This window comes from Humulus lupulus, chromosome 4 (assembly GCF_963169125.1).
Source record: "Humulus lupulus chromosome 4, drHumLupu1.1, whole genome shotgun sequence".
Taxonomy (NCBI): Eukaryota; Viridiplantae; Streptophyta; class Magnoliopsida; order Rosales; family Cannabaceae; genus Humulus; species Humulus lupulus.
In genome coordinates this window covers 85630257-85655001 of record NC_084796.1, presented here as the reverse complement: position 1 = coordinate 85655001, position 24745 = coordinate 85630257, and positions in this window count along the sequence as shown.

Sequence of the window (24745 nt, the reverse complement as noted above, 5' to 3'; positions counted from 1 at the left end):
CCAACAACATAGTTAATTATCTATTTGAAACTCTATGCTTAAAACTTGACAAAAGTCTAGATTAATGAAACTTTACCTTAGGGAAAACCTTTCCTAGACCAAGACTTAGCTTCCAAGTTTCCTTGGTGTTCTTGGGGTTGAAAATGGAGAGAACACTTTGAGAGGTCTTCAAAAATCAGATGAGTGAATGAAAGAGAGTGGTGTGGTCGGTTGGGGAGGGTTGGAAGAGTTTATCACACTATAAAATTCCTAAAAACACTCAAGTGCTTTACTCCCACTTGCCCACTTGACATTATCCCAAACCTTTAAATAAATGAGATTTAAACTCAATTAGTTAATAAATGGGATTTCAAAACATCACATGGCCGGCCACCCATTGTTATATATGTGATCATTTAATTTTTTTTTTTATAAAGGTTAATAATTATTTCCTAAGAAGAAAAGTCCATATTGACTTTCTATATCTTTTTCACTCTTTTAAAGTTTTAAAAATAAAAATTAACACTAAATAATTAAATTAAATGTCTCTTACATTTAGTTTAATTAATCACACAATAAAATTTAACCTAAGGTTTATTCATGGAATAAAATTCCCCATTTCGGTAAAATTAGGCATTTAACACAAAATGCCCTAAAATTTCCATTTTCTTTTAGGTTTATTATTTTTGACCAAACTTTAACTTTTATGAATGTATTTTATGCCCAAAATATAATTGCCATAGTTTTTCATTTTATTTTTCAAGATTTTTACCTGATCAGGGTTTTTGTGTCGGTCCAGGATCGAAAGTCTTATCTTGACTTTTAAAATCTCAAAATTCATATTTTGGCTAGCAATAACTCATGGAATACTTCCAAACAAAATATAATATTATTTAAAATAATATTCTTAACCTGGGGGAAAAATCCCGACCCGAGTCGTTTAAAGGTACACGAAAACGCAGGACGTTACAGCAGCAGCAGAGCAGCAGTAGTAGTAGCAGAGCAGTAGCAGAGCAGCAGCAGTAGTAGCAGAGCAGCAACAACAATAGCAAAGGAGCAGCAACAGCAGTAGCAGTAGCAATAGCAGTAGTAGTAGTAGCAGGTAGTAGTAGTAGTAGTAGTAGCTTAGTATGTTAGTTTTCGTGGTTATTGGTTCAAGCCGGGATTTAGTTGGAAATTCATAGAGATAGTTATGTATTTTATAAGTTTAGCCTATAGTTTAGAAATATTAATTTTAACATGATGTTTGATTAATATAGCTGGTCCTAGAAATGTTATTTATTATAACCTAAGATTTAGATAGAATAATTAAGAACGTGACACTTGTCACATGTATGTTTATTAAGGATTTCATGATTTTAGATGAATAAATTAATAAAGGATAAACCTAGGAAGTCTAGATACTTCCCTCAGCTGTTAGGATTACTCAGTCAAAGTTGTTTAAACAAATTCAAGTGTGCTAAAAGTGTGCAAAACGTGTTTGATATATCAATGTATGTCGATATATCGCAGCTATAGGGGCTAATATATCGCCTATGATTGATACGGAAAATACGTCGACTTCGCACGAACGAAAACACGGAGACTCAGGACTAAGAGGAAGGCAATATATCGCCTATAGGGGGTGATATATCGGCTCCTTCAACATAATTTGAAAATCTGTGGAATCCGAGCTAGAAACAGCCCTCAACAACTTGGACTTGCTCTTGAATGTTTTTGACCGAATTCTGGGCATCTGTTGAGCAGAAAATTCAATTTTTATCCATTTATTTATTCATTTTAAAAAGAGTTAGTTTCACTCCTTGAACTCTATAAATAGGACCTTTCACTCAGCCATTTGCATCATCATTCAAGTATTCTTCAGAGTCTCCAAGCTGCTAAGTTCATTCTAGATAGAAAACTAGGGTTTTGGGGTTAAAAGCTTTCCAATCTAAGATTTTCTAAACACTTGGGAAGTAAGATAGAGTGATATTTCATTATTGAGGTGTAGATCGAGGTTCTAATCTATCCAAGGTATTCTTTATCCTAAGGTTTATTCATTATAGTTCCTCTTATTCTTTTCATTTTCTTCCAAATCCTAACTTGTTGTAATGACTTTTGTTTATGTGTTTGAGTTTCTTGAAACTTAAGTTTTTCAGTAAGTTCTTATCTTGATGGTTTAGATCTTCTTTTCATCTTCTTTTCTTTAGGAAACTTATTGAATTTACTGTTTTGTTTTAGGAGTTTCTAATCCCGCTCTTGTCTCCAATATCCCGGCTTTGGGTAAGGAAAATAGGTTAGATTTTATGTGTTATGATTATGTTTATGTGCTATTTGTGTATGTAAGTATGTATATGTATATTTTATGTTGTAGTCGCTTGGGAAATATAGTTGCTTAGATAGCAAATCCCAAGATTTTTATCATTATCGTAGATTATAGTTATGTTTAAACCTACCTTCAATAGTAGCAAGAGGACCTAGATGGTTTCTATCACATACTACGATAATGAGTTAATGGCCATTAATATTGTAGTCCTATGTTTTATGATTTACATTTTTACGTCATACGTTTTATGATTTATGTTTTTACATTTTATGACTTATGATATGTTTTAGTAGATTTTCCTTACTACGCATTAGACTCATTCATTTTTATTTTAGATGAGGCAAGAAAATAAGCTTGGAAGGCAGCATGGATTCATGGCAGGTTTGGCACGTGTATTGGAAGAGAACTGAATGAATGGACTGATGGGAAAGATCGAGGATGACGTTTTGTTTCAAGTCTTTATATGTTTTTTCCGCATTTAGTATTTGAACAATTAATTAAAGGTTTTGTTTTCCTTATGATTTTATGTAAAACAATGGGATCCCGTATTTTGTATTTTATAATAAAGTTATATTATTTTATGTATGTATTCCAAAATAGTAGTTTTGCTTAGTAGTTTTAATGGTTCGAGGTCTTTAAGTTAGTTAGGTCATTACAGTCTAACGCATGGGCGAAGTGTCTTCGGCACATGGCCTTGCGCATGGGATACGTCGCCGCATTCGGAGCAAACCCAGCCTGGCCTTGCTATAAGAGGCTCTCCCTCGCTATGCGAGGCTTTCCTCCGTGCCTCGGCATCAGGAAAACAAGGCCTTTTCATGGTCTCGCGCACGGGCGAAGTGTCTCCAACACATGGGTGGTGTCACCGCATCTGGAGCATGCCCAGTCGGGCCTCGATATGTGAGGCCCTCCCTCCTGTGATGCCCTTTGGGCAACGAGGCCCTCGCTAGGCAAGGCTCTCACTATGCAAGGTCTTCTTTAGGGTCTTGCATAAGAAAATTTCTTATACTCATGTCTAACTTTGTGGTTCGGCATGGAGTGCTTTGAGGGACGGTTTCACGAATTCACAGTGGCCCCCGAGTCTATGAGTATAATCATAAGTGTTCTCCTAGAATCCTTCTTACGTTCCTCACATGATATGTATGGCACCATGCTTTGCTTTGCTTCAAGGGAAGTGGAAGGCTCACCCTTGGTGTGATATCTTGTGGTAAATGAAGAAACACAAAATGAAATTTGTTGGTGTGTTTCTTTGTAGTTTATAAAGAAACACAAAAACCAACTAGCTTGGGTGGTGATCCATGTACATCCTTGAGATTGAATGAGAGCCAACCATTTCCAAGCGCGGATCCCAAAGTCGACAATGCCTTTGATCTCCACCATTCACTTTAAATTTGATCCAAGGGCTAGGAAATGTTGACTCTTCCTATAAATACCCAAGGCTTGGACTTGTCTCATTACACTAAAAATTACATAGCCTAGTGGTAATTTTTTGAAGTCACATCCAAGGGCTCCAAGGCTTCATTCCCCATAGAATCATTTTGTGAGGTAATTTTCACCTCTTTGATTTTATTTTCTCTTTTTTTTTAACCTCCATGCTTACATTGTAGGGAGTATAAGGTGCTTTCAATTAGGAGGTCGTCCTCACAACTCCAAAGGTCCATCTCGTGCATATCGAGGGGCCTGTTTCCACGCACTCTAGGGCTTTCCCTCACATACCCAAGGTCTCACTCGTGCACATCCAGGTATGCTTCCTTTTGCCAATGGTATATGCACAATTTTCTTATCTTTTATATGAGGGTAGTGGCCATAGGTTAGTATGTACCTTTTCCTTAAGAGGTCATTGTTTCCATGGCATGTAAGGCGTGTATAAATGGGTCCTTATCTTACTCCAATTACACTCATGCTGTAGAAATAAGATAGTCTTCACGCACACATGTCATCGAGTCTTAGCTTGCCTATGGCGTTTGGACGGTCCTTTAAATTCCCGCCTGACGTTGATCCTATCGAGTTGTCATCTTCTGAATCTGAGGCCGATGTCCAGAAACCCTCTGCAAATGTGGGTGTGCGAGTGCTCTGCCTGCATCGGTTATCCTTTCTTAGGCAGAAATCATGGAGTCTCAAGAGTGAACTTGAATCCATCACTAGTGGTGGGAGTTCAGGGTTCTCACTCTGGCATGAGACATATGTTGCCCAACTAAAATCAGTCCTTCAGGATTGCATAGCTAAAATTGCCTACCTAGAGGAAGATTTTCCTTCTGAACCCCCCCCCCCCCTATGGTGCTCAAGTCCAGACGTCGGGGGTCTTACTCATGGGAGTACTGATAATGATCGACCTGAACCTGAGTTTCTTTCCATGGTCTTTCCCTTGTTTCTTCCTCTGTCCACGACCAGACGTTATAGGACCAAGCAGTATGCGGGTAGATGTAGGGAATATAGGGAGCCTCCTAGGAGGTTGATGATGTCAGTCGCTCACAAACCTCATTTTGTTTCTGTTCAGGTACCAACCATGCCAAGGAGGATCCCCAACGATTTCGAGATTGTAGAAATCAAGTCCACCTTGACCTAGACCAAGCTTTCTAACATGATAAAGGCCCATCAACTGTCATCAGACATTAACTACATCATTCCATCTTACAATGATTGTGCCTCTAAGCCGTTAGAGAGGCTTGTAGCTTTCAGCGACTTGGTGATCAGGTCCGGGGGGGGGGGGGGGGAGGGCTTGCCATTCCATTCCTTTTTTGTTAGAGTACTTAATTATTTCAAGCTGACATCCCTTCAGTTGTCACCCATTGTATATACTATACAAGCAAGTGCACTTACGGGGGCCCTCTATGAGGGAGGTCCACCATTTGTTTACCCTGAGGGCGAGCCCATCGGCCTCTAGCTTCTATCAGCTCCTAAAAGTTGTGGCCCTCACAAGGTACCCTATCGTGGAAGGATCCATTTCTAACAGGGGTTCATGGAAGAGCGATTTTTTCTTTACCAACAGCGTGTCTACCCTGCTTAAGCATTTTAACTAATCATGTAATCTTTTTCTATCCATTTTACTTTTGCTTGTCTTTATCCCCCTTCTCAGGTTTGCTTGATTATATCCTTATCTTTTTCTTGGTTTTAGGTCTTGAAGTGGTTTGAGTCCTACAACCCTCGACAGTGTGGCAAAGATCTTGGTCATGTCGTCCGCGTGCAAATAAGCTGGCTGCCTTTTTACTGAGGGAAATCTCTACTCATCCAAGATGTTGTCTTCTGATCAGTTAATTTCCTTGTGCTTTGTTTCATCAAAGTATACTAACTCGAAGGACGTAGATGATGACGATGATGATGAAGACTACTACTACTCCGAGGATGATATGATGAACATCAAGGACGAGGTAGAGGTGGAGTCCAAGAATTACTCATGTTTAAGATCCTTGGCCAACATGGTCGAGGAGGTTGTAGATGATGGATTCACCGATGATGTCACTTCCTGAATCCCATCGCCGACAATAGGCGGCGAGTTTGCCTCCTTTACCTTCCTTCTACTTCTTCTATTCTGAGGAGGAATTTTGTCTTGCCTTCCTTCAATGATGCTCTCCCGCCCTTGGGGGCACACTTGGGACAGAGGCCCTTGGGTACCTCACTTCCTAAAAGATGTGACTCCACGCCCCTCTGCTCCCCATGCTTCTATTGATGGATCGAGACCCTCTCAGTCCCCTTCATTGTCTAGGCACGTGTCAATAGGTGTACATGATTCCCCCCATCTAGTCTATACCTCCACACCTTGGGGGCATCCTTTGGTGGCCCAGTACAAAGAGCCCGTGAGCCATCACATGGGGAAGATACCCGAAGGCGAATGGGTGTCTGTATGACATTCAGGATGCCGAGTTGGGTGAGGCTTATATGTGAGCCTCTATACAGGTATGTGTCAAAACAATTAATGTATGTTTTTTCAGTTTTGATATCGCCTGATCCTTAACATTTTGTTTTGTTTCTTTGTTTTTACTTAGGCCTCCATCCTTGGTCATCATTTTGTCACCTCGAGTTCTTCATCAATGGAACGATTACAGTTTGAACTTGAGGTAGCGATGAAGGGCCTCTCCTTGGCCAAGGAAAATAAAGCTAAGTTGACCGCACGGGTCAGTAATTTGGAGGGACAGCTTGCTGAGGCAGTATGCGAAAGGGATGGTGCACTAGCCAAGGCCGCGCTGACCTCTTGGTCTAACACCAGGCTCGAAGCTACCATTCAGACCCTCAGTGAGAAGATTAGTGCTCTTGAAGTTGAGCTGGTGAATGCTGAGAATAACATAGTTGAGCACACATTGCATGCCGTGTGGAGGACTAATCCTGATGTCAACCTATTCTCCTTTGGAGACAATGCTACTGAGAAGATTTCCGAGTGGAAAGGTCAGGGTGGGAACCCATAGAGCCCTCTATTATTATTTTTTTCTAAAGAAGGATGTTGTGTAACCCTCTATTTTAATTATTTTTTCATGGAATTTCCTTAAGTCTTTGATTATATGTGGAACTCTTTATGTCAGAGGTCCTTTTAAGTTTGCTTTTGTGTGCATAACTTTTATATGTAGGACCTTGCTTATATTTGTAATGATTGTGAGGATGTATTGGCCTTCTGAGCCTTTGTCATCTTCTTTTGGTTATCGTGGGCTTTGATAAGTCATCTTCTTTGATGAATTCCTTATGTCTTCCTTGGACTAATGATCATAGTCTTTTTGGTGTACCTTGACTATATTTTCTTTTGCAATGACATGTTAACCTTTTGGGTTTTCGGCATCCTTTTATATTTTTTGCGCGTGCTTGTTATTTTGTGCGAGAAGTGTCCTTCTCATCATTATGCATAGTACTATTTTTACAAGGATCTCTTTTGGATCCTTTTTGGCTAGAAAATTTGATGACCACTCTAAACTTATTGACGATACCCTCTTTGAAGCCTTACCCTCGGTGGGGGCGTTAGCCTTTGCTAGGAGGTTATCCTTGTGAAACTTCTTAACTCCTTTGAAATTCAAAAGGGTAGCTAATCCTCATGAATCAAAGAGATAGCTCGCCAAGTTTCTTCTTTATATATATATATATATATGCCTCCTGTCCTGTCCCCAAGTGCTTGGTGGGATTTATTCCTGTAACAACCCAAAATCACTAATAAGGCTTAAGGACCTTGATTAGCGTGCCGGGAGGGCATAATTGGTATATGTGTGATTAAATGGTTAAAATGCATGATTATGTGGCATGCATGACTAATATGATTATATGACTATGTTACATGCATGCTTATGTGTATTAGATTTGCATGTGGGTCCTCTATAACTTATAAGGGCATATTTGTAATTTTGGTCCGTCAAGGGCACAAATGTGATTATTTGTGATAAATTTTTGAGACCACATTATTATGTGGATATATTTGTAGTGTATGGCTCGAGACGATCCTAGTGAGCAGATTAGCGAAATAGTCACAGCGGGGTTTAATACCTGGCTCGGGAGAGCCTAAGGGTATTTTTGGGAATTCAGAGAATATTTTGGGAATTATTAGATATTGAATAATTGATTGGTAAATATTTAGACATGACAGGGTTAATTGGTGAATGTTAGGAACACTTGAGGAATTAGTGGGAACTGGGAGTGGAATTACCAATTTACCCCTAGGAGCAATTTGAAGACTAATAGGCTTGAGGGGAAAAATGGTCTTTTGTTAAGCAAGGATATACTTAGAAAAAACACTTGGGGTAAGCTCAATAGCTCTAAGAAATAACCAGAAACTGAAGGAAAGCTCTCTCTCTCTCTCTCTTCTCTCTCACGATTTCTCCCCTCTCTCTCACTTGGTGATTGAGTTTGAGCAGCTGAAGGAATTGAAGGACTGAGGAGCTTAGGATTGAAGCTGGAAGTGGATGAATTGAGGCTTTGGAAACCAGGAGGTTTAGCTGGGACTTAAGCTCAAGGCTTGGAGGTTGTATCCTGTGAAGATTCAATCATAATTGAGTTAAATTTTAGCTCTTCATTTTTGAGTTTCTGGTTGGATTTAGATAGGACTATAGGTGCTTGGTTAGTTCTGAATTGGGGAATTGATTGTAGTATGTTTGTTATGGTTTTGGTGTCCAAATATGTGATTAAAGGTCCTAACTTGTAGCTAGGCTTGTTTATGGTTGGGAGGTTTCTTTGAGTTTGAATTCTGGGTAAACTAGCTGGGAGAAGTGTGAAGAAAACCCAGAATTTCTGGGTTCAAAGGGGCGCGCCGCGACGCGTGTGGCCTTTTGGCCCTAGGTTTGCTCTCTGACTTGGGGGTGCGCTGTAACGCCCTAAACACTAGGGACCGTTACAGTGTGCCTTATAAATAGTGCTAAACTCGCTACTCGAGTCATTTGGCCAAAATCGTGTAACTAAGTATGATTAGCGGTTTATGGATTAAATTTTTTGGTTAAGATGTAATGTTTCATTAGAACGTTTATTATTTACATTGGGATCCCAAAAATATAATTTAAAGGTCTATTACAAGAAAATATTTACAACCAGCCGATCTAAGCGGCAAAACAGGGTTTAACCCTAGTTCCTCTCCTTCAAACCTCGGCCGTGGCGGTCGACCAGCTACATATGTACACATCATCACCTAAGCTCTCCAACTCAAGGATGGTCCAGCTTTCTTTTGCCTTTACCTACACCACATAGCACCTGTGAGCTGAAGCCCAGCAAGAAAACTTAATATGCTCATGAACAATCATAACATGACATCAAATCATAAGGCATACACGTAGCGAATACAACACTATTCAAACAGGCAAATAAGTTCAAACAATGAATGCGTGACTGATCAACAAGTCACTAATAGGGGGTCTGCACCTTCAAACCAGTGACTAATTATCAAGTCACTAACAGGGGGTCTGCACCTTTAAACCAGTGACTAATTATCAAGTCACTAACAGGGGGTCAGTACCTTTAAACGAGTGACTAATCATCAAGTCACTATCAGGGGATTCTGCTCCCTTAGCCATGTGACAAAACAGTCACCTAGGCCTTTGGCCCTGGCTCTGAGTAACTAGTCTTAGACTAGAAAAGCGCGTATAATTTTCATCGATCTTTGGGTCGGTCCAGCATTAATGCTCCTAGAGTCATTCAACACTGATATCGATTAGATCTAATCTTTTATCGGCTCTGCGTTCATGACGCTTATGCCATTTCTGACTCTCAGGTCAGTAATACACGACCAATGCCGCCCTTGACTAGTCAGTGCCATACACAAGTAAGCAATGCTACCAAACATATATCATATGTCAAATATCCAAATATAGGGCATTCAACATGCTTACTTAACAGTTGCTAGCATAATCAGGACCATGCATAAACACAGGGGCTCAAGCTCTGAACAATCTCATATTCAATATTCATAGCATGCCCTAATCACATGTTTCTCTTGCAACGCATGCATCATATTTAATCACTTGACATGCCTCAACAATAACCATGCATGTTACATTTAAACATCCAACATGCATCAAGAATAACAATGCATGTCATATACACAGGGTGTAGTTTTCTAACCTTTGGTCTAAGCACAGGTTACCAATAAACGAGCCACAAGAACGATCCTTACTCCAAGCCTCTAGTGATAACCTAGTCACAACCATAAATGGTGATCCAATGAGTTCAAGTTCTAAAACCACTCTCGGAACCAAGACCTAGCCTCCGAGACATCAAATCCCACTAAACTGGGTAGTAGGAACGATCTCGAGGCCTAAGGTTTGAGTTCCCCTAACCAAAACATCAATTTGGCCATAAACAACACCAAGCGCCATGACCCTCCCAGCAAGCGCTGCGACCCTCAGGCTAAACAGAACCTCCACCTGCTTCTTCAAGCCTGGGCCGCGGCACCCAAGAACAGGGCCGCGGCCCAACCTCGGACCAGCCATTTTTGCTCGTTTTCAACCTTTTAAAACCTCCCAAAAACATACCCAAACACCTCCAAACTCAAAAATCAAAGTTCCCAAACATCCCCATGATCCAAAACCAACAAAACCCAAGTCTCAAATCTAACAAAAACTCATCAAAACACAAAGTCCAATTCAAGCTTAAAAACTTAAAACTTAAAACTTGAATTACCTCCAATTGAGTTGTTTTCAACTAAATCCTCTGGCTAATAAGCTTCTAATCTTTCCTAGGATCGCTATGCCTTGATCCTTGCTTGAATCCGAGTCCTAGAACTCAAGTTTCCTTCGAAAATGCGATCGGGAGACAAAAATGGAACTTTGAGGGAGAGAGAACGTACATAACGTTCTTTTTATTTCTTAAAAGGTTGCTTCAAGCTTAAGTAGCCTCAAAAAAATCCTAACGCTCGGGGTCCCGAAAACATCTCCGGGGGCAAAATAGTCAAAACCTCTAGAATTTCCCATTGATCTTACTAACTCCCAATTTATCACCAAATATTGATTCCCATTACCCAATAACCCGGTAATTCTCTAAATACCCCTTGACTCACTCCGAGTCAAGAATAAATCCTATTGTGATTTTCCCACTAGCTTACCTCCTAGGACTGTCTCGTGCTGTATAACCCTAGCATAACCAAAGAATAATAAAGCACCACACACATATCACATATATGCCAAATATGCCCGAAATTGCCAAAATATGAAAATCACCCAATTACTCAGAAATGAGTTCACATGCATATTTAATACACCTAAACATGCATATTATCATTTAATAGCATATTAAATCAATTATGGCCCTCCCAGCCTCCTAATCAAGGTCCTAAACCTTATTAGGAAATTTGGGGCATTACATGAACCGTGACCTTAGGGGGAAAGTTGCGGCCCGCCTCCCCTGTGGCTTGGGTTCTTGGTCTCTGACTTGAGGGCAAGTCACAACCCTTGAAACCAAGTCGCGGCCCACCTACGGATTTTTGCCTTAGGATAGTTTCTAGGTTTTGTAAGGTTCGGGGGCTCGAACCTAGGCGCTTGGGACAATTTCTACTACTTGGTTTAGTAGAAATTGAGGTCCAGGAGGCTAGATTTTATCTCTTAAGTATTTATTTGGATTAGAAGTTGATAAATACCTATTGGCCATTGTGACTAGGTTTATCGCCAAGGCTCAGGATTGAGGATTGTGCTCGGAATCGTTCTATTATCTCCGCTCGGAATTCAAGGTAAGAAAACTTCACCCTTGAGTGGTTATAACAGGACCGAGATTCCCAATACTTGAACATGATTAATGTATGGCTAAATGATTCACTTGGCATATGAGAATGAACGACCTAAGAGAGCTGGGATTGATAATTTGCGCACAGGACGCGACTCGGCCACTGTGAGCTGGGGTCAGCTAAATAAACACTGGACTTGGCCTAAGCGAGCTAGAGTCAGTGGAGTAAATAGAGGACGCGGCCTAAGGGCGCTGGCCTTGAATATTGCACACTGATTAAATTGCTGAATGTATATGTTTACTGATATTAGTTTGATGTTTGTGATTTGTTGATTATTTGGATGACTGTTTTATGATTTAATGATTATCATCACTGATTATGTATTATTGTCATGGTTTTCTTGCTTGGCCTTGGCTCACGGGTGCTACGTGGTGTAGGTAAAGGCAAGGGTAAGATGGACCAACCATGAGTTGGAGAGCTCTGGGGGCGAGATGTACATTGTCAGCTGCTCGTCCGCCATGGCCGAGGGAAAGTACAGGGGCAGAAGCCTACAACTCGTAACTTTGCCATTAGAGTGGCCACTGATTGTATATAACTTTTGAGAATTTTGTAGCTTTGTCTCTTAAACCCTGTTTTGGGATCCCATGTACCAAACATCTATTTAAATGAAAAATTAACCGTTTATGATCAAAATATTTTAACCCTAATCCGATTGTTGACCTTAGGATCACATTTTCAATCAAATGACTTGATTAGCAAATCCTGCACTATTTTAACTACACAGTGTAACAATCTTGGTTAGCCAGGGCGTTACAATTCCACTGAGTACTTTGATCATTTTTCTCTTAACATAGACTTTGAAAATGAGTGTTCTTTGTTATACAAGTGCTTGCATAGGGAAGGATGTAATATGCAAGATAGGAAACACTTTCATTGATGACAAGTACATTACAAAGAAATTCGTGGAAATATTGAATCTAGTATATTGTGAGGTTATTTGGGCTACCTCTTTGATTCTTAACTACTTAAATTAAAATAAAATAAACAAATTACGGATATTGTTGCATTGGATGAAAAAGTATTACTGGTAGGATTTCTTGAGATGTTCTGTATTCCATGCTCGTGGTATGACAGTGCCATCGAGGCATTCTAATTTGTAGGTGTTAGGAGGTATTACCTGGGCGACTCGATATGGTCCTTCCTACTTTTCCCCCAGCACACTTGCCCCTGGGTCTTGAGTGTTGGGGATGACTTTCTTCAGCACTAGGTCTCTTACTCTGAATGCCCTTTCTCACACTCTGGAGTTGTAATACCTCACGACTCGCTGTTGGTGTGTTGCTGATCTCGGTTCTACCATCTCCCTTCTTTCTTCCAACAAGTCTAATTTTTTCAGCCATTGCCATATGGTTAGCCTAGTCCTCGTAAGCTTGTACCCTGAAAAAACCGATCTTCATCTCCACTGGGAGAATAACCTTACATCCATAAGCCAAGGCAAAAGAGGTCTCCCCGTTGGTTGAACATGGCGTGGTTCTGTAAGCCCAAAGTACGTTGGGTAGCTCATCGACCCAAGCTCTCTTCAACCTCTCTAACATCATTTTTAGGTTCTTCTTAAGGACCTTGTTAATGGCATCCACTTGCCCATTGGCTTGTGGGTGTACGATGGCAGAGAAACTCATCCTTATGTCTTTCTCGTTACAGCAATCCTCGAACAATCCCCCTTCAAACTAAGTGTCGTTATCGGATATGATTTTATAGGGTACTCCATACCTACAGGTGATGGACTTGTTGACAAAGGTGACAATCTATTTGGCCATTATATTGACTAGAGGTTCTGCCTAGACCCACTTCGTGAAGTAATCCACTGCTACAACTACATACTTTTTTCCTCCCTTGCCTACGGGTAGCACGCCAATAAGGTCTATCCCCCGCACAACAAAAATCCAATGCCTAGTCATGCTAACCAACTCATTCGAGGGCCGTCTGGGGTAGTTTGCATGTCTCTGGAACTTGTCGCACCTTCTTGCAAAGTCGTTGGCGTCTATAGTTGGCCAGTAATACCCCTGCCTCATGGCTTTCTTAGTCGTTGTAGCGTCTCAGAATTTTACTTAGGTAGATAGTAGTAGTAGTAGCTAGTAGTAGCTTGTAGTATGTTAGTTTATGTGGATTTTGGTTCAAGCCAGGACTTAGTTGGAAACTCATAGAAACAATTATGGATTTTATAAGTTTAAACTATAATTTAGAAATATTAATTTTAGCATAAGGTTTGATTAATATGGCTGGTCCTAGAAATATTGTTTATTATAACCTAAGGTTTATATAGAATTATTAAGAGCGTGACACTTGTCACAAGCATGTTTATTAATGATTTAAGCATTTTGGATGAATAATTTAATAAAAGAAAGATCTAGAAGCTCTAGAACCTTCCAACAGCTGTTAGGATCACGTTTTACTCAGTCAAAACTGTTTAATCATTTTCAAATATGCTGAAAAGTGCAAATACGTGTTTGATATATCAACGTATGCCAATATATCGCAGCTATAGGGGCTGATATATCGCCTACGGAAGATACGAAAAACACGTCGACTTCGCATGAATGAAACCACGGAGGCTTGAGAATATGGGGAAGGCAATATATCGCCTATAGGGGGTGATATATCAGCTCCACACTCATATTTTGAAAGTCCGTGGAATCCGAGCTAGAAATAACCCTTAACCACTTGGACTTGCTCTTAAACGTTTTTGACCGAGTTCTGGGTGTCTGTTGAAACGAAAAATTCAAATATTTTTTATTTTATATTCATTTTAAAAGGGGTTAGTTTCACTCCTTGAACTCTATCAATAGGACCTAGTACTCAGCCATTTCACTCATCATTCAAGCAATTATCAAAGCCTCCAAGCTGCTAAGTTTACTATAGAGAGAAACACTTGGGTTTTGGGTTAAAAACTTTTCCAATCTAAGATTTTCTAAACACTTAGGAAGTAAGATACAATGTTATTTTAGTATCGAGGTATTCTTATCCTTAAGTTCAGTTCTTCATGGTTCTTTAGTTTTCATTCAGATCCTAACTCTTTGTTATGATTCTTGGTTAGGTGTTTAAGTTCTTTGAAACTTCAGGTTTTCGGTAAGTTTCCACCTTGATGGTTTAGTTCTCTTTTTCATCTCCTTTTTCTTTAGAAAACTCATGGTTTACTGTTGATTTTAGGAGTATTCCAAATCCCCGTTCTTGTCTCCATATCCTGGTTTTTGGTACGGAAAATAGGTTAGATTATATGTGTTTATATGTTTATGTTATGATATATTTTATGCTATGATATGATATGTGATATGATATATGTTTTGTAGTCGCTTGGGCATATGACTTGCTTAGATAGCAAGCCTCAAGAATTTTTATCATTTTCGTGGTTTAGAGTTATGATTTACCCTACCTCGATTAGTAGACAGAGGACCTAGACGGGTTATCATATACTATAGTTGTGATCTAGCCTACCTTAATTAGTAGACTGAGAACGTAGATGATTTTATCATATACCACGTTAATGAGTTAATGGCCATTAATATTGTAGTCTTATATGATATACATTTTTATAGTCATATGTTTTATAGTATATGCTTTATGATATAGTCTTATGTTTTATGATTTATAACATATATGTTTTTAGTAGATTTTCCTTGCTGGGCATTAGGCTCATTCCTTTCTTTTTAGATGGTGCAGGAAATGATCTTGGAAGGTGGGTCGGGTTCGTGGCAGCTTGGCATGTGTGTTGAGGTTGAATGGACTGCTGGAAGATCGAGGATGACGTCAATTTTAAGTCTTTTGATTTATGTTCTTATGTATTTTCACACATAGTTTTTTAACAATTTAATAAAGTTTATGTTTTTTATGTTTTATATACCAAATAATGGGTACCCATACCGTATTTTGTATTTGGTACAATATTTTTGGTTTTAAATAACGTTATGCTATTTCATACGTATGTATTTCAAATTAGTAGCTATATCATAGTAGTTTAATTGTAACGACCCAGATTTTCAAGACTCGATTATGCGGAAATCTAAATGTTTTCATTTAACAAAATGTCTCAAAAACCCATAGACAAAAAAACTTTTTAAAAAGTCGTATGGCCATACTTAACATTTAGTTACAAACATGTTTTATTTTAGAGTAGAGTGAGCCTAGTTTAGGAAAATTACACAACATTTCCAAAAATAAAACGGCTTCCCAAAAGGTCGGTCCACATGTACATTTGCAAGGAAGACTCCAACGCTCACTGCTCTACCTTGCCCTTGCTCTTACCTACAACATGAAACTATCACAACTATATCTTATCAACAATTATATCCCTGCACTCAGAAAATCCCAGAGCAAGCATATATATTATATCACAATATAATTCGAGACCAACGCTCGACAATTTCCAACAATTCAGGCGTAACACACCCTCCAACATAATTGCTAATCTGTAAAAGAGAACCGAGTCTCCACACTAAGATCTAGCCAATAAATATTCTCATCAAGGGTAACTATTGTGTTACCTAGGGAATCGCTACTTATCCAAGAGTGTAATCCAATTTACACGGTTTTACGGAGACTTCTATGTTAATCAGTGGTGCTGGTGAGCAGTTGCCCCTAGGGTGTTCAGCCTCACTCAATCTTGGCAACCCCTAGTATCTCTAGGCACTGTCACTGAATGGCCAATATTCACGGCTGCTATCCGAGAATAACTTATCAGAGCACTTGCTCAGATTCTAATCGTCCAATGATTAAGTAAGCGTGAGGACCCCTAGGTCCCATTTATTTTGGCACCCCTAGGTTTAACCAGCTTATCCTCATCTCATGGCCACTCGTCGCGGTAATGAACCGGACATAAATAAAATCAAGCAGTGTGACGGGGATCAGCCGTCTAGGATATGACGGACATCTACCGTTCATATTTTCTAACTCAGCACCCACTAGACTAACGTCTCTAAGCAACTTTCTACGACAAGGTATATATGTGCATGTGTCCCTATACTAACATACAATACAATAATTGTTTCATGTTGCAGCCATACAATATAAGTTGACTTACTTGGAGTCCTTAGCGCTCAGCAGGTTTTCACCATCCAACGTTCAGTCCAGTTACGCTTAGCCAATACTGTAGTTATCCATACAGTATACTCGGATTAATTATGGCACTCATAATTCATTATTATTATTTTGGGCAGTTTGGTCATTTTAATAAAAGTCATTTGTAAGGATTTATAATCCTTATTTGGTTTTAAACCTATTAAGGAAAGTCATACAAAATATTCGAGACTAAACCCTAAGTCTCGGGGAGACCTATCCTGAGGTCTCGATACCTAGGTTCGGGTATCACAATGGTATTTTCCCACAATCCGCTAAAAATCTTATTCTTTCAAGATATCGTTATTAACCCGCACTTTCGACTAGTCGGTTAAAATATGTAAGATTTTAGCCGGTATTATATCCAGAAAATACTAATAAATTCCTTAATTATTTTTAAAGAAAATAAACTCTTAAATTTTCCTTTTATTTTCTTAAGGTTTTAATATCTAAAAACCGTTTTTAGAAAATTGCCTAATTTGTCTTAATTAGGAAAACCGTTAAAAATTTCCCATCTTGACTAATTAATTTTCCAAAATCAAGTAATCAATTTTACTTACTAGAAAAATAATTCATTACTATTATTTTCTCAAAATATAGGGTTTTAAACCCTCTTTTACCAAATTTTACAGTGATATAATAGGTTATGCCAGCAATATGTCCACAAAATTTTAGAAAAAACTGGGTTTATTTGACCTATACAGTGGCTGTCCAAACTTGGTTCGGAAAATAAGAATACAAAAAAAACAGTTTTTTTTACCTAAACTTTGAAATAGCATAACTTACTCATTTCTAAACATTTTTTAGTGTTTCAAAAGCTCAATTTTATGTACTCAATCTCAACAACATCACAGTACAATTTAATTTTACAAAAACAACATACAGTGGCTGCTTGATCCCTTGGAAGTCACAGCTCAAAACATGTTTTGTTTTAGGGTATCCTACAAAACCCTTGGGGGTTTTGGTTCCCATTTTCAAAAATCAATACACATGGATTATAAAAATTATTAAACCACTACCATAACCTTATTACATCACCAACAAGAAACTTTAAGCATTAAATATACAAAATAATGCTTAAAACTAAAAATCCTACAACAAAATCATCAAAAGTAAACTTTTTACCTTTTTGGTGTTCTTGCTTAAGGTTTGGACCTTCCTATTAGCTTTGACTCCTTCAAAACTTTTCAAAAAAACCCTAACCAACTTCCCCCAACAACATAGTTAATTAGCTATTTGAAACTCTATGCTTAAAACTTTACAAAAGTCTAGATTAATGAAACTTTACCTTAAGGAAAACCCTCCCTGGACCAAGACTTAGCCTCCAAGTTTCCTTGGTGTTCTTGAGGTTGAATATTGAGAGACAACTTGAGAGAGTTTAAAAATAAAAGATGATAGTGATTTAGATAGTGTGGGGGTCGGTTTTGGGGGTTAGAATAGCTCACAAAACTCTTCAAAATATCACAAAACACTTGAGTGCTTTTCTACCCACTTGCTCACTTGACTTCTTAATTAAATGAGATTTAAACTTTATAAAATTGGGTTCACACAACTCTAAAAATACCACATGGCCGGCCACCCTTTTCATTTTATCTATGTTTTATATAATTTTTTTTTATAAAGGTTTATAAATGTTTCATTAGAAGAAAAGTCCAAATTGGCTTTTGACACCTTTTTCACTCTTATTAAGTTTTAATCACCAAACTTAACATTAATTAATTAAATTAAATGTCTCTCACATTTAATTTAATTAATCACATAATAAAATTTAACCTAAGGTCCATTCATGGAATAAAATTCCCCATTTCGGCAAAATTAGGCATTTAACACAAAATGCCTTAAAATTTCCATTTTCTTTAAGGTTTATTATTTTTGACCAAACTTTAACTTTTATGAATGTATTTCATGCCCAAAATATAATTGCCATGATTTTTCATTTTATTTTCCGAGATTTTACCCGATCAGGGATTTTGTATCGGTCCAGGACCGAAAGTCTTCTCTTGACTTTTAAAATCACAAAATTCATATTTTGGCTAGCAATAACTCATGGAATACTTCCAAACAAAATATAATATTATTTAAAATAATATTCTTAACCCGGAGGAAAAAATCCCGACCCGAGTCGTTTAAAGGTACCCGAAAACGCAGGACGTTACATTAATGGTCCGAGGTCTTAGAAATAGTCGGGGCATTACAGTTGTCGACTGCCCACCTGTGTGGTTCCCACACTCGTCTTTGTGTATCTTATAGAGGACCTTCATGGATTCCTCCTCAACAATGCATCACAGAAGATGGACAGAGAAGCCCCTTTTGTACAAGACTCCATGTACCAGGGTGTAACGAGCAACTTTGTATGCTAGTATCCAAGCATATTTTTGTCTGTTGGCAAAGTTTCGTACCTCATGTATCTCACAATTGGGTCGACCCATGACTCTTCGAAGGCGTCTACCATGAGAACTTCTCCTTCAGTATACTCGGCTTGGATAAGTATTCCACAAGGACAGACTCGAGTGTTTCTCCATCCTTGGCCAGTATTGGTGTTCTTCTCCCTCGAGATTTTCTCTATGTTATACCCCTCCAGATAGTCCAAATAACCTTTTACCCTCGCTAGGTATGCAACCATCTTGGGGCCCTCGCCTGATACACACCATTCACCTGAAACACCATCAGCTGAGAGTTGCTAAAAATGTGCAAATGTGTTACCTTCAGTTCTTTGGCCAGTAAGCCAGCCAGAAATGCCTCATACTCTGAGTCGTTGTTTGAATCCTCGAACCCAAACCTTATCACACAATACATCTTGTGTCACCAAGGCCTGGTCATCACTATACTGGCCTCAGCTCCTCCTTCGTTGGATGCTCCATCCACATGGAGACTCCACTCCTCAAGCTTTCTTTCTTCTTCCTTGTATACTGGTTCATTTTCTTCCATCTCTTTCTCCTCACTGGGATGATAAGTAAACTCGACTATGATGTATGCGAGGCCCATTGATGGAAACTCTTGGGGTATAGGTGATGTTAAATTGACTTAACTCAATCGACCACTTCAGTAACCTCCCTGAGGTTTCAGGTTTGTGCAAGACTTGCCTCAAGGGGTTGTTGGTGAGTACCTCAATGGCATGGGCGTGGAAGTAGGGCCTCAATTTTCTCGATGCTATCACTAAGGCATACACCAACTTATCTATCTCTGGGTATCAAGTTTTCGTGTCTACTAAGCGTTTGCTGATGTAGTATACGGGCTATTGGTGCTTTTTCTCTCCTTTGAGTAAGGCAACACTTATGGCATGCTCAAAAACAGCTAAATATAGGTATAGCCTCTCGCCCTTTTCGGGTTTAGCCAACAGGGGCGGTTTCCCGAGGTGCTCCTTCAACTTAGCAAAGGACTCCACCCAGTCTTTATCCCAAGTGAACTTTTTGCTCCCTATTAGGATGTTGAAGAAGGGAGGCACTTGTTCGTGGACCTCGAAATGAACCTGTTGAGCGCTACTACTCTTCCCGTTAGACATTACACCTCATTCTTGTTCTTGGGTGGACACATCTCTACTAGGGCTTTAGTTTTTTCAGGAATGGCCGCAATGCCTTTGGAGTTAACCATGAAACCCAAAAAAATTCCTAACGAGACCTTGATGGTGCACTTGAGTGGGTTTAACTTCAGCATGTACCTTCGAAGTGTGTCGAGAATCTCACCAAGGTCCCAAGTGAGTTCCTCAGCCTATCATCTACATATGCTTCCACATTCCTTCCTATTTGATTAGCAAACATCCTATTCACCAACCTCTGGTAGGTGGCGCCTGCATTCTTCAGCCCAAAGGGCATCACTCTGTAGCAATAGAGCCCTTTATCTATTATGAATGAAGTATGCTCCTCATCAGTTTGGTTCATAGGTATCTGGTTGTACCTAGAATAAGCATCCATGAAGCTAAGTAACTCATGCCTGGATGTGGCGTCTACCAATTGATATATCCTTGGAAGTGGGAATATATCCTTGGGATAGGCCTTATTGAGGTTAGTGAAGTCCACGAAAGTCCTCCATTTCCCATTTGGCTTTGGAACTAGCACAGGGTTTGATACCCATACCAGGTAGAACGGTTCGCGAATGAATCCATTTGTTTTCAATTTGTCAACTTCCTCTTTCAGTGATGCATATCTTTCTAGATCAAGCGCTCGCCTCTTCTACCTCACAGGCCTTGCCTTGGGGATGATGTTTAAGTGATGACACGCTATAGAAGGGTCTATCCCTACCATATCTTCCTGACTCCAAGCGAATACGTCGAGGTTATCCTTCAGAAACTTCACTAGCTTATCTTTTATGTCTTCTCAAAGGCTTCTTCCAACCTTCAACTTTCTTAATGGTTTTTCCATCACAACATTCTCTTCCAACTCCTCCACAAGTTCAGCCCTAGGCTCTTTCATTACTAGAGGGTCTAGTTCATGTGGGTTTGCGCCTCCATGTATAACCATCGCCATGAGTTCTCATGGCTTCGTAGCTATGCGAAGAGAGGTATTATAACACTCTCAAGATTCCTTTTGTTCCCCTTTCATGCTTGCTACTCCCCCAACATTCGAGAATTTAATAGACAGGTGGTATATCGAGGTTATCACTTTCAATTCTCTTAGGGAAGGTCTCCCTAATACTACATTGAAAGTCGAGGCGCAATCTACTACAAAAAAGTTTTCCATGATAGTGGTTTGTTTGGGTTGTTCCCCCATGGTGAGGGCTAACTTGATTGTTCCTAAGGGTTGTATCGAGTCCCCAGTGAATCTGTATAAGGAGGTATGATAGGGTTTCAAGTTCCTGACGCCCAAGCCCATCTTATCCAATGTGGGGCAATATAAGATATCTATTACCATTGTCCACGAGGACTTGATTCACTCTCATATTGGTCAGTTGGGGGTCATTGTGGGGGAAATGCACCACTCAAGCATCTTCTTCTATGAAGGTTATCAAATCATTCTCCCCCTAAAAAATCTTTGGGAGTCCCTGCTCCAGGCTCAAGGTACACGGGGGTGGACTATGTCTAGTTTCCCTGGCGTACTTATCTCTCCTCTACCTCAACTCTCCTATGAATCCTGGGCCTCCAAAGACTGTTCTTACTTTTCCCTACACTTCCATGACTCATTCTCGGGCTTGCGGTGAGGCCGACCCATCTTCTGGTCTTGGGTTCTCCCATCTGATATACCTCCCTTGGTGCCCCCATGCAGATGAGTTCTTTGATTTCCACTTTCAAATGGGTAAACTTTGCTGTGGTATGTCCAATATCCTTGTGGTATTGGAAATACTTACTGGGATCCATTTTAGATCGGTCTCTTTTCATCTTCAAGGGTCTCTCGAAGAGGACCTGATTTTCATTTGTGAGGAAGATATGTTGCCTAGTATCTGTCAGGTCTGTATAGTAGGTGTATGGCGTTTTCTTGGATTCACCTCCGCAGTTGTGTTTTCTCTGTTGGTCATCTCTCAGCCCTTCATACACTCTCCTCTTCCTTGCACCATTCAAGCCCTCATGGGTCGAGGGCTTGGATATGGGCTCACTTTTTCCCGCCTTAAGGTTCTCATGGCTATCTTCAACGCGAATTTACTTTTTTACTCTTTCATAGATGTCTTCTAAGTCGGTGACCTCTCTTTTGAACATATTATTCCATAGCTTACTGCCTGGGTGCACTCTGGCCGTGATTGCCATCTTGAGTTATCCTTGAGTCTGTCTGGGTGCATTCTGGCCGTGATTGTCATCTTGAGTTCTCCTCGAGTCAGGCTTCCTATCTTAGCCACTTCCATGTTGAACCTGTGGATATAGCTATTGTGGATGCCAAAAATCCACCAAAAAGAAACTCTTTAGTCCCTGGTTGGAACATAGGGATAAGGGTCGCTTATTCATGCTATTGGGCTCGAGCCTGTAGGCCTTGTTGAATACAGGAGATCATCTCATGAGAAACAACACATTATGAGCCACAAGGTTTGGCCCTGCTAAGCTAAGGGGCCACAATGAATACTGCGAGAGGATAGGTGCACAAGGCCCTCACATAGTGAGGTCCGACGTGCCCGCGCAAGGCTGACATGCTCATGGGTCAAGATGCACTCATACGCGTGAATGCTGCCAAAGACGCCCGGGACATACACCTATGGATGCTCAATATTCCACGCTTATAAAAGACCCAAAGAACGCACTTAGACCCCCATACGCCTACACTCTCATTGGGTCCTCGGGCCATCAGGCACACGCCCCCAGTGAGGCCATCAGGCACGCACGCCTCCTAGCGAGGCCATCAGGCACGCACACCTCCTAGCGAGGCCATCAGGCACACGCCCCCAGTGAGGCCATCAGGCACACACGCCTCCTAGCGAGGCCATCAGGCACACGCCCCCAGTGAGGCCATCAGGCACACGCCCCCAGCGAGGCCATCAGGCACGCACACCTCCTAGCGAGGCCATCAGGCACGCACACCTCCTAGCGAGGCCATCAGGCACACGCCCCCAGTAAGGCCATCAGGCGCACGCCTCCTAGCGAGGCCATCAGGCACACGCCCCCAGCGAGGCCATCAGGCACGCACGCCTCCTAGCGAGGCCATCAGGCACACGCCCCCAGTGAGGCCATCAGGCACACGCCCCCAGCGAGGCCATCAGGCACACAAGCCTCCTAGCGAGGCCATCAGGCACATGCCCCCAGCGAGGCCATCAGGGACACGCCCCCAGAGAGGCCCTCATGCGCTCGCGCCCCCAGCAAGGCCGTCAAGCGCGCACCCCCAGCAAGGCGCTCATGCGCACGCACCCCCGCGAGGCCCGTGGGCCACCATCTTCTCGGGAGTCCGTTGTACCATCGCGTCACTAGTCTAGATCCATGCCGCAAGAAGAAAAGTATAGCTAGGCACCTCGCCACTAGGAGCCTTGTAAGGCACGGCCAGTGGATGGGTCATTACCGCCTCGCATCTATGCCTTGCAAATGAGGGTCACATGGCATTGATCTCATGAGGTACGGAGCCAATGACGAACTGAAAGGAGTTAGAGTACAGACATAGTACCCACGTCAGATAAGTAGTGGAGGTACAAACAAAGTACCATCTGTTGTCCTCACCAGCCACTCCTCTGACACCCGTACTAGGCAGGTAGTGGAGGCATGACCAGGTACAGAAGGTGAGGTGCTCCCATGATCTCTGACCTTGTACCAGAGTCGACACCACTACCCCTGGAACCACTCTCCTGTTAGTGTACTCGTGTACCATCTGGTCCCCTGGACCACCATGTACCCAGGGCCATTAGAGCCTACTATAAAATGAACCCCACTTCCATAGAGAAGGGGTTGGAAAATTCATTGTATGCAGAGGCTATTAAGCAATATACATTTTTCACTCCATTGTTCATCTGTGTTTATCCTTTCATAAGTTAATTCTAAGTTCTTATCTAAACTTCGCCGCATTTACGTTTAAGTTTTCCGACCTAATTTCGTTGACGAGATTTCACCATCAACAGCTATTCAGGCTTTCGCCTTCACCTTGCTTTATGTTATTGAAGTTGGTACTCAACATGGCATAATAGTGCACTGCATCGTGTTGTTGAAGAAATTCGTGAGAATTTTTTTGCCATAACTTGATGGTTCCTAGCCTTAGCCTCCTGAACCACTTGTATCTAGCTCTGTTTAGCGTGACAACAAAACAATGACACCTTGCTCTACTATTGACCCCTCTCAGTTTCATTAAATCATTGAAGGCATCAAGGTGGTATTTAGGGTTCGCAGTGCCCTCATATGAGACTCTTTGAAGTTGGCTGGGAGTTGTTCAACTTGAATCTCTCTCGTAAAATGTGACTCGTAGTCAAACTCATCATTAAAAATGTGCCCCCAGACACTGTAACTATTTTTCTTTGAAGGCTTCTCATATTGGTGTCCAACTCTTGTCTCCTTCTATTCAAGGAGTTCCTTAAGTCAGAAGGGTTGGCCTTCCCTTTCCCCATGTCCTTCGGAGGAGCCATAGGGAGTGTTGTCCTTACGTCGGACCTTCTTCTATTGAGCTTTCTCTTAGGTCAGGGGCATTTCCTTAGAGGTGACTTCAACTTTGTTTCTATGACCAGCATCGTCCCTCTGTTTTTGCTCTTGGGGAACCTCGCTGGTCCAGGTGCTTCATGGTTCTTTGTCCGGGGAGTGTTGCTAGTGGAAAGTAGGGTCCTCCCGTCGTCCATGGGGATGGTGGTCTCACCTCTCCCACACTCATTCTCTCTATGCTTGGGAAGGGGCATGCTTGACTTCTCTTGCAGCAGGTTGT